Source organism: Artibeus jamaicensis, unplaced genomic scaffold (genome assembly GCF_021234435.1).
Source record: "Artibeus jamaicensis isolate MK-2021 breed Jamaican fruit bat unplaced genomic scaffold, CSHL_Jam_final contig_685, whole genome shotgun sequence".
Classification (NCBI taxonomy): Eukaryota; Metazoa; Chordata; class Mammalia; order Chiroptera; family Phyllostomidae; genus Artibeus; species Artibeus jamaicensis.
The window spans coordinates 31392113-31404389 of record NW_026521924.1 but is presented as its reverse complement, the minus strand read 5'-3'; positions in this window follow the sequence as shown (position 1 = coordinate 31404389).

Below are 12277 nucleotides of genomic sequence, written 5' to 3'. Positions count from 1 at the left end.
GCCTGGCATCAACTGTAGAACCCCATGAAACTCAGAAACCCTTGGTTCTGGTTGTTAGTACATTTTTACTCTATGAGCAGAAATTTGGACCCAGCGATAAAACACCTGTTATTAACCTAACAGGTGATGCTTTCAACTTTGACTTTATTGGTGTTACAGTTTTATTTGAAATTAACTTGTACAGTCATTGTGGTTTTATAGTTGAATATGAGAAATGAAAGAAAGATTGTCGTTGTTTTGCTTGTTTTTTAAATAATATTATAATACAAGCAATTTAAGCCAAAACAGGGTCTATAAGAATATTTACTCTGGAAGTGGTGCCTGAACTTTATAGAAATTGAGACATTCCATCTAACTTGTTAGAAAATGACTGAAACTCACCCAGCTAAAGTCACCTGGATACACTGAAAATCCCTGTTTGATGATCCAATTGAAGGTCACCCGTTGTATAGTGTGCAAAGCACAAGTTACAAAGATTATTAACCGAGGAAACTCGAACAAGTTTTCCAACTTCTCTGAGCACAATTGCCCGCATCCCTAAAATGGGGGTCTCCACACACTGCCCACCTTGGATGGGGCAAGGGTTCAGTGAGCTAACACACACAGTCCCTGGCACCCTAAGAGCATTGTCCCAATGGTACTGGCCATTATTATTGTTGTTGCTCTTGTCACAAGTCTCAGAGAGGAACAAAGCCTGTCAACAACCTTTTCCTTGGATGAGTTGGGACAACAGCTCGCAGATGGATGAATCCCATACCCTCGCCCCCAAGAAATACACCACCTCGATGTGTCTGCCCCGAATAAATCAACTTAGCCCAAACTGATGTGGAAACCTGGCAATTTTCCACGGCGCTTAATTAGAGGACTGAGTCCAGTCATATAATTAACATGCAACATTCAAAAGCAATAATCATTATAGGAGTGGAAATATTAGCCCAGGGAATTACAGAGAACGTACAACAGTCCTTTTGATGTCTCCAAAAGTTGGTTTCCAAATCAGATCTCCATAACTCTAGGCACAATTTATTACTGAGCAAAGCCACCGTAGTCAAAGACTTTCGCTTCACTGCTTTCTTAAAATTTGTTTGGTCCACCTTTCCCTTCGGGGAGTCTCCTGGAGCTGTGAAAACAAAATGCTATGAAGCAAAAAATAAGAGTTCAAAGGATGGATTCTTGGTGATGTGTTTTTTGTGATTGTTGGGCTTGGGACTTGCGTGTTTGTCTGTTTTGCTGGAAAAAGTCTTTTCTAGATATCTTCCTTCTGGAGCCCCTAAGATGCATAATTCCACTTAGGTATATAAATATTTATAACCTGATGTGCAGAACACAGCAATAATGTAACGTAGGAACATTTTTAAGAACAGCAATGACTTTAATTTGGTGTTGGCAATTAGAATTTTCAAAACACAGAGGCTTTGAATATATGAGTACCTAAATGGATCTCCAATGAACCATCTTTCATAAACATATGCATCTTTTATGCTTTGTAAACACCAAAAGCCTTGAAAAGCAATTGCTCAACAAATAATTTTTAATGCCACTTTCTCATTACAACAGCCCAAAGTCATAAGGTAACAGTCGACTAATGAATTTCCTTCTCAGGTTAGAATTTTAAATGAAACTTTCCACGTCAGGAATTTTGCTCACACCATTGAAATTCAAATTGTGTTATGCATAACTACAGCCTTCAAAAAAAAAAGCAATTGGTAATAAGTGTAGTAAATGCCTTGTATTATTCCCAACCTAATTTTCAAGCCTGATTTTCCAGTGTGAACAAGCAAGAGAAACAGCCAATCACGCAGCTAACTGCTGTGAAATACAAAGGCAGCCTTCCACTGATTTATTTTGTAATCTGGTTTAGTTTTATTTACCTCTGATGCACTCAAAACATTAAAACCTATTTATTTTTATAAAAGTTAGTGACAGACTCTTCATTTGGGAACTGTAGAATCAGAATGATCTGTCTTCCTTTCTTGAGCAGCAAATGTTTATCCATAGGCTGAAAGTAGGGAGGTTACTTCTAATGCCAGGAGGAGACCCATCCTACCCGATGGAGACAGGAGCCAAGTTCCAATTCACCTCTAAGAAAAGAGGCAAGTAGAATTTAACCCAGTATTTCTATTTCTCCCTTGAAATTGATGAAACCTCATCAACTAGATATTCTAACTTTATTGTTCCTAAACATTTCTGTTTTCCTTGGTCACCTGTGCAGACTCCAAATTACTTTTTTTTTCCTCTCCTCATTGGACTTCAATCAGAATTTTCAAAAATCAGTTGGGGAAGATCCATTGCTAACAATGAAACAATCAAAAGCCTATTTCTGCTTGGGTTCCTCTGTGCAAATGAAAAACAATTCACCTATTTTTCCATCCAAAGTTATTTTAAAACAGCCAATTCGTAATGAGTTCCGTTGAGAGACTGCCAATCAAGTAAGTCTTTTATCCTCAGCACGTCCCACTTACAAGGGCCAGGTTTGTATCCAGAGGTGCAGAAAATGTTTACAGGTTATGAAACTACCAACCCAGGTCATGCTTCCCAAAACCCATTCATTCCCATCCAAATGCTGGACAACCATACTTTAACCAGAATCTTCCGTGTTGTCAGCGGACAGAGCATTTTTGTTGGGGTGATCACCACATTGTATGGGAGACTGTGTGTGTGTGTGTGTGTGTGTGTGTGTGTGTGTGTGTGTGTGTTGGGCGGGGCAGGCAAATAAAACCCAGATCACTGGATTTGAGAGAGAAAGAAGAAAACCCCCTTTATGGCCTTAACGGCCATGGTGTGGGCTTTGAATTCTCAAAGGATGAAATGCCAGGAAGAGTTTTGACTAGAAGAACATCTTGAGCTGAAGAATCCTACAAAAAGAACTTAATGCACATGAGGCACATAAAATGTATATATAACATGTATATATATATATATATATATATATATACATATATATATAGCATATGTGTATTGTGTACATACAGTGCATATATTGATATATTTAAAATTCTTTTTTCATTGTTGTTCAAGTACGATTGTCTCCATTTTCCTGCCACCACTTCCCCCACCCCCACCCCCTACACTCAACCCTACCCCCCTTTGGCTTTGTCCATGGGTCCGTAATACATGTTTCTTAATGACCCTCCCTCTTCTTTCCCCCATTATCCCTTCCCCCTCCCCTCTGGTTACTGTCATTTTGTTCTTTATTTCAATGTTTCTAGCTATATTTTGCTTGCTTGTTTTGTTAATTAGGCTCCACTTATAGGTGAGATCATGTGTTATTTGTCTTTCACTGCCTGGCTTCTTTCACTTAGTATAATGCTCTCCAGTTCCATCCATGCTGTCACAAAGGGTAGGAGCTCCTTCTTTCTTTCTGCTGCATAGAATTCCATTGTGTGAATGTACCACAATTTTTGATCCACTCATTTACTGATGGGCACTTAGGCTGTTTCCAGCATTTGGCTATTGTGAATAGCACTGCTATGAACATTGGGGTGCATAGGTTTTTTGAATAGGTGTTTCAGGATTTTTAGGGCATAATCCCAGCAGTGGAATTGCCAGGTCAAAAGGCATTTCCATGTTTAGTTTTCTGAGGAAATTCCACACTGTTTTTCCACAGTGGCTGCACCAGTCTGCATTCCCACCAACAGTGCACTAGGGTTCCCTTTTCTCCACATCCTCAGCAGAACTTGTTTGTTGATTTGTTAATGATGGCCATTCAATGGCCACTCATTGAAATATAAAAATATATTTCAATGAGTGGTATCTCATTGTGGTTTTAACTGGCATCTCTCTGATGGTCAGTGATGCCAAGCTTCCTTTTATATGTCTCTGGGCCTTCCATATGTCCTCCTTGGAGAAGTGTCTGTTCAGGTCCTTTGCCCACTTTTTAATTGGGTTGTTTAATCTTCCTGGAGCAGAGTTCTGTGAACTCTTTATATATTTTGGAAATCAAACCCTTGTCCAAGGTATCACCGGCAAATATATTTTTCCATATGGTTGGTTCCCCTCTTTAGCCATGTAGAAGTTTTTATTTTGCTGAAGTCCCATTTGTTTATTCTTTCCTTTATGTCTGTTGCTCTACTGGTGAAAATACCGCAGCGTGGAATACCTGACACTTTCCCACCTATGTTCCACTCTAGGACTTTGATGGTATTGCAACTTATAGTTAAGTCTTTTATCCATCTTGAGTTTATTTTTGTGTATAGTGTAATCAGGTGGTTTTCTTTTTCTTTTTTTTTTTTTTTTGCATGTAGCTGTTCAGATCTCCCAACACCATTTGTTGAAGAGGCTATTTTTACTCCATTTTATGCTTATGCCCCCTTTGTTGAATATTAATTGACCACAGAGACATTATTTTGTTTCTCTATTCTGTTCTATTGATCTGTGTATCTGTTCTTATGTGAGTACCAGACAGTTTGATTACAGTGGTTTTATAATATAGTTTGCTGTCAGGTATTGTGATCTCTCCTATTTCATTCTCTTTTCTCAAAATTGCTGCAGCTACTCGGGGTTGTTTATGGTTCCATATAAATTTTTGATGATATATTTAAAATTCTTAAGCTTCCTTTGCCCAAGCAAGAGTTTTGCTTGTTTTTTTCCAAGAAAAAAAAGATTGATCTGTTAGTTTGAGATAATCAGGATGAGAAGCAGTTAGATGGGACCTGGACATACATTGATGCAAGAGATTTTCGGTGAAAATTATTCATGCATCGGGTCCTGAGTCACAGGACCCAAAGCTGCCGCAGGCTTTTGTAAATACTGCCTGCCAAAATTCTTCTTCCTGGCCTGACAGCAAAATATCAAGTCATCAATAAGAGGAAGGAGTGAGGCTAAACCAAAAGAGAACAAAGATAAGAAACCTCTTTGTTCCATTCACGTGGCACTACTTGGGTGCCCCAATGCACGCTGGATCTCATGCTTTTAGGGAAAGAGGACAAGCAGAGATTTGTTACCTTGATTCTTCACCAAATTTTTGGTCATTTAACAGACCAAAAAATTCCCCGATTTACACATAACAGAATCACCAGTTTATTTCCATGCACTAGGGAAGCTTTTTAAAATCACAAATAAAGAGTCAATAGGCCCAGACCACTACTAATATCCACATAACTCAAACTAATTGTTTGCTAAGAGCAAATTTATAATTATACTCGATGCCCACATTTTCCTTTGCCATCTGTAATTATATTTCACTCAAGTAGTGGCTAGTCCTCCAAAGTACAGCCTCTCTCACACTGTGGAAGACAGAACCACCATGGACAATTTCCTAGAAAATCTCATTTCATCCTGATAGTTGCGCTAATGAATAATTTACATACTAATGTTAATTGGATGAATTAATAATTTTTCCCATATGGCAAGATTATTATTAAAATAGTTCATCCTTAAGGACACTGGCCCATTTCTTCACAGTTCTAACCAGCAGTGGCTTTGAAAGGCCATCAATTTGTACCTTTCCTCTCCTCTAGATCTGCTATCCATTAAAAATAAATTCTAGCACACGTTTTTCCCTGTGCACATTTGCATGTAAATTAGAGCCCTCTTTTAGGAGTAGAAAATTTCTTTCTTTTTATTCTCATTTACTGGCCTGTTAATAGGGTTCTGCATATTTGTTTTTCAATTCACAGCTCCACTCATTAAAAATAAAACCCTTTGAACATTCCTTGGCTGGAGATAACTTGAGAGAAATCTGTAGAAGTAGTTGAAGTTTTTAAAAGATCATTTACTTTGATTATAAGGAACATATGGAGGCATTTTAGAACATTCTTTTTTAAAATAAAAATTCAAGAATGAAAATGAAAACCTACCTATTGACATGCAAATTGGTCCCATTATTGCTGGTACCTATTTTTCCTTAGGACTCTATAAATTCCATTAGTCTTTTCACTGTTTCCTAGAGTCATTCCGACACAGGAGAGGGGCATGAGAACTACATCAATTAACCAAAGTCAAACGAAGTTGAAAGTCAGGGGGCTGCCATCTGATGCCTGACACAGAACGCAGCTGACCAGAGATGCAAGCCCACCGTGGAGCAGCTGGGAACCAAGACGATTCCTGCCCAGACTGATGAATGGCTACTGGCCCATATTTTATTGTATACCGGTACTATGAAAGAAAAACGCACGACCATGAAGTGTGCCCTGTCAAGTTTAAAGTTAACCCCAACCTTTTCCACTCTCTATTTCTCCATACCAGCAATTTTTCCATAGAAATGACAAATGTAGAACCTCAACCTCTAGAGATGGTGGGGGTCTCTCTTTCTCTCCCATGAGGAGAGTCGGCTACTTATGGAGTAGCTTTCTCCCCCATGTTCCCTCTGCTCAGTAAAACCTGCTTTGCCACTTTAAACTTTGGCGTGGCTCATGTCTTGGATTCTTTCCTGCACAAAGCCAAAAACCCTCTTGGCTCAGGGCACAAGTTTCCACTAGGGACTTGTCCCTTTGGCAACAATTCTGTTTTGTTTTTTTTTTAATCCTCACCTGAGAATATGCTTATTGATTTTAAAGAGGAGGAAGAGGGCAGGGGAGAGACAGAGAGAAAGGGAAAGAAACATGGATGTGAGAAGCATGGATAGGATACTTCCTAAATGCAGTCTGACTGGGGATTGAACCCACAACCCAGGTGAGTGCCTTGATCGGGAATCGAACCCACAATCCCCTGGTGTGCAGGATGATGCTCCAACCAACTGAGCCACCTGGCCAGGGCCCAACATCAATTCTAAAAAGAGTTTAGTACATTAAGACCTATCTGTCTTTCAATCCTTATAATGAATAAATGATTTCTTGACAAGCAAATTAGAAAAATGAGATAACTTCTAAAAAGAAAAGGTACTACAAAGGGGCATGTGCTAAATTTCCGAGGGTGACTTACCATTGGAATGGCCTGGAGAGCTTCTCGGACCGGAGTCCCCAGCAGTGCCCAGCTCTGGCCCTTGCCTGCATTTTCACGGAAACCGTGTTTCAAAGAGCCACCCAAGATCCTCGAGGGCCATCTAGAGCCGCCCCCGCCCAGGAGCCCCCGCTCTGGAAATTCACAGAAGGCAGGATTTCTCGTTCTTCAGAAATGGGAAAAGAGGTCTTTGTAGGTGAGATCAGATGGAGCCAAGGTCTTGAGAAAGATGGCGAGGCGGAGAGGAATGGGGAAGACAGTCTGGGTGGCACGGCCTGTCTGAGCAGAGGCACGTGGACGTGGGCACGCAAGCCCAGGCAGGCTGGCGCCCTGGGCTGGCCCAGGCTGGGGAAACGGGGAAGCCAGTGGGGTATGGGGTAGGCCTCGCATTTGTAAATCCTTCCAGGGCAAACGCTGTATGAAGGGCTCAAAGTCACGTGAGAAGTATTCAATCCTATCTTCTCTACCCTACAAAAATTTTCGTTTGTTACCTCGACTCCTCCCCAAATTAAATTACAAAGTCACTGGTCACGTAGCACAATCCCCATTTTAAAAAGCCATGCAGCTCTGGCTTGTGTAGCTCAGTAGATTGAGTTCGGGCCTGGAAACCAAAGGATCGGGGTTTGATTCCCAGTCAGGGCACATGCCTGGGTTTCCGACTAGTTTCCTGCATGGACACAGGAGAGGCAACCATACACTGATATTTCTCTCCCTCTCTCCTTCCCTTCCCCTCTAAAGATAAATTTTTTAAAATGTTTAAAGCCATGCACTTCTCTCAGTAAAACATTTTTAAACATATGTTTCAATACATGCACAATCATTTATTACATATGACATACATGTGATATTGTACTAACATTATACTATATTATACATTTGTGCTGCATGACCTGAATGGAAGATAGAATTTTTTAAACTAGTGAGGACCCACATAACAAACACCTTAATAACTGTAAATTCACACACACACACACACATATATATATATATTCATGGTAAAACGGCAATTTTGTTCCATCCAGAAAGCGACCCTAACTTCTGCTCCATTTTGCTCTGTGGCGGTGCTCCATGCAGGACCATGCTCACTAAACAACGGTTATTGTCACCATGCAGAATTTATGTCCACTGCATACCTCACAGGGTTGCTTCACACCCTAATGAAAAAATTCTGCACGGCTGCAAGGAGCTCTTCCTCTTTCCGGTGGAATCTGGGTTAATTGGGATCTTCGTCACTAGTCAGTGCGTTGGAGTTCCGGAAGGGGACTCATTAAAAACGTTCCGAAGCGGGATATTTGCTTGAGATGGTTTCCTGGGACCGCGATTCTCCGCCCCGACCCTGGGGCCCAGCAAACGCACGCCAGGAAGAGAAACAGGTTTGGGGCTCCCCGCAAATGGTCTCGTTACCCAGTTCTCACAGCCCGACTGAACCATGTGACTTAACTCTTTTTGAAAGAACGAAAATAATTTCATAAATCACTTATTTCCAAGAAGTGACTCTGGCAGAGTCTTAGAAAGTTCAATTTTTAAAACCCAAACTCCAGAGCACGGTTTCTCATTCTCTGTGGCTGGGTGGCAGTGGGGGGGGGATGTTTAGCAGCACCCCTGACCTGCCCCCCCCTAAAATCCCAGAGCATACCCTGCCCCTTGCCCAGCGCTGACAACCACAAATAACTCCAGATATTGCTGAATGCCCTGGTGGGGATGGGAGGGGCCTTGGGGACGGAGGGGAGTTGTCCTTGGCTGAGAACCACTGGCCTGGAGCCACACTTTGAAATCATTATTTATGAGGCATTCTCTGAGACAGGTTATCAGCTATTCCCCTGATAATGGGGGGAGGGGTGGCAGGGAAGGACAGGGCTTTATTGTCAACATAATGTAGCGCTACATTTTCATCTGGGGCCCGATACCTGCATTTATAATTCTTTATACAACGTGTGAATGACATAGCATCCTATCACACGCTGCTCTACCGGGGCTGTAGCCACTTCCAATCAATCCGACACACCGTTTATGGTCATGGTCACAGATACCGAATGCTGGCTATTGCCAGGCACCGTGCAAAGGTATTTTACAGGCACTGTCATGCTCAGTCATTGCATTCGGTGTGATGGAGCCATCGTCGCCCCCACTGCAGAGCGGGGGAGGTGACATGTAGAGAGAGTCATGAGTGCAAGGTCACACGGATGAGGCAGGGTGGACCCAGGGCCTCGGTCTCAAGACTCCCCGGTTCCAAGGCCAGTGTTAACTATTACTCTGTATCACTCAGTCAAGGCATAACTTAGCCATGACGTGCGACTCCACAGGTAAATGGAGGGGACAGGAGCTCGTGTCTATTTGGTCCATAAACAAGTAGTTACGGGGCACTCGTTCTGTGCTGCTGATGGGAAGGCTCCCACCACAGTGCAGAATCCGCCACCTTGTCTGCCCGGTACCCCAGCTCCGCCTCGAGTCTGCGAAGCTCAAACTAATCCCGTAAGTATGAAGATATGACTACATCTCGCCTTAGTAACCGTCACCATTAGGATCCTGAAAACATTCATATTATCATTAAATATAATGAGTACACAAGAGGCTGAAGAACATTTTGCCCAACTAGCATTATGCAAACCTTGAAAACGGTCTCCTTGGAGTTTAAGTGTAAGCTCTGAGTAACAGATTTGTCCCTACGCCCTAAGTGACTTCTGTCCCATTCAGCTTTGGGTGGAAACATCGCTGTCTTTCTAAATGGTGATGGACGCACGGAACGTTTGTTTCCTGAGATGAACCCCGGCACAGAAGTCTGGAGCAAATGAGAACATTTCCTACCTAAAGAACAGGGCCTCCCTCCTCTGCAGGCAAATCTCCTCGGACGTCAGCGGTAGGATGGGAACAAAAGATTAAACTGTGGATGACAAATCTCAAGTAATTACTTAGCCAATGGCATAGGATATGATTAAGTTCTGGTGCTCGGAAGGCAGATGACGACAGGAGCTTCAACTTGCCCATCCATTGGCAAAACTGCAGAGGAATATGAAATAGGGAAAAGGAAGGGGAAAGGGGGAGCCAGGGACGAGGAAGAGGAGAGGGAGGGAGGAAGAAGGAAGAGAGGTGGGTAGAGAGAGGGGCAGGGGGAGAGAGAGCAAGCAGCACAAGCCAGCTCTGCTTCCAGGTTCCCTGGGAATATGGTTTAACAGATTGCTAACACACAAAAGAAAAAGCCAGCTAGATGCTTTGAAAAAGCTTTGTCAACAGACTCAAACCTGTTCAGGGACTCCAAGGTGGTAAAAGGGTGGGGAAAAGATGCCCCAGCCCTATTTGTAGAAAAATGTGTATTTGCATATTTATTACTGAATCCAAATGTCTTTTCATGGCATTTCCCAACATTTACAGACAGAGCAGACGTGTGAGCAGTGGGGATGCTATTTGTTTCTCCCTCACAGGCTGCAACTCAATTTGGGGGGAAAAAAGGGCCCAGCGTTCAAGAGCAAGCAGACTGCATTCATCATGGCTGCCCCAGGCAAGGTGGGCTGTCGGCTGTGATCACACCTCGTGCCACTTGGCAGGTGGGTGGGAAAAGCAGCTAGGCCATCACTTCCTGGTATGTTTTCTGAATAACCTGTCCCCGTGCCAGTGTGGTGCGTGGTCCAGTACATCAGAAAACCGCCTCCACAATTTACCTCTGGGAAGCCACAGCAGGTGCTTGTACGTTCAAGGCTCTGAAAGCCCCACAGTAGAGGGAGGAACTTGACTTTTGTTCATGGAGATTTTCCCAGTCCTGTGGGAACACAACACATTTTCCCGGTGACCCATTTTGTTACATCTTATGGCAGGGTGTGCTATCGAAACATTTCAGGAAATTGTGTGTTATGTGATTCAGATCACTTGTATTCTTTTCCTAAAAGATTTTCTGTCTTTATTTTTAGAGAGAGGAGAAGGGAGGGAGAAAGAGAAGGAAAGCAACGTCGATTGGCTGCCTCTTGTAGAGCCCCCACTGGGGACCGAACCCACAACCCAGGTGTGTGCCCTGACCAGGAATTGAACCAGAGACCTCATGCTTTGCAGAATGATGACCAACCAATGGAGCTACACCGGTCAGGGAATGACTATTGTATTCGTAAAACCTAACCAAGTAGCTAGGTGTAGACATGTTAAACAAACATAATTATTCAGCTGCTTTAAGTGTGTTAGAATTTGTTCTCATGAACAGAAGCAAGTCAGAATCATGTAAACAGGTTAGTTGCCAATCCCAATAGTTACAATTTATTGAGCACCTATTAAGTGAAGGACACAGACACATTGAGTATCTCATCTGCTCCTAATGACGACAGTAACAAATAGATATTGTTGGCCCTGTTTTATAGGTGAAGAAACTAAGGCTCTGAGAATTTAAGCAACTTGCTGGTAGTCACATAGCTGGAATGTGGCAGATTCCAGATTTGAATTCAGGTCTCAGTTCCAATAATATGCTCGCAAGTAACTTGCTTTTGTCTTTCACCTAGCATAACCATCCTAAAGGGGCCATGAACGACAGGGAACTCACATCTGTTCAATGGTTACTAAGGGTTCTCAGCCCGGTTTTCGCACATCATTTCTCATTGGATGCACACTCCACACCTGCAAGGGAAGCTGATTCCGTAGTGAGGACGCACACATATCCACAGAACCTCAGGAGCTCACATCCTCAGATCTCAACAAAAGCTGCTTTTAGAGGAATAGGACTTAAATCCAGACCCAAACGGCAACATTTGCATTTTATATTTTCATTAGATAAAAATTAAATACAGTAATTTCATAACCATAGCCCAAATCAATATAACCTCCACTGGAGTTCATAAAATCAAATATTTGGGCCATAACTACATGGACCTTTGGGTAAGTTCATTTTAAACTCTAAGAATTGTGTTTCTAATATTTGCATCATAAAGATATTAACACAAATCATCTGTAGGTCTGTAAATACATAGATGAAAGGAAGAGATTCAATAGTCTACATGTTTTTTGCCCACTGATGAGCGTGTTAGGCTTTTAATTACCCAAGGGCTAAAGTAAGATCTGGTCGACACAGTGACCAATGTGCTAACCAGGGGACCAAATTCACAGTCAGAAGCAGAACCTGGATAAGGAACCTGCACAAGTGTGAAGAAAGCTTTCTAAGCAAAATGTAATGACCTATATTTTGCATTATAGCCCTAGGCAGCTACTGACCCCTTGTCTTCTTGAACGCCACATAGGAGAGTGATAAACCAGCTGTGAGGTCACAACATAGGAAAGATCTCCCCAGAAAGATCTTCCCCTGGTCGGGGACATTTACAGTGTGGAATACACAAATCAGTTAACGTTTAAGAGAAATCTCACATTGTTTTTATTGTGCAGGAGAATCCCCTTCTGGCAAAAGCACATCGAGTAACAGGTTTCTTTG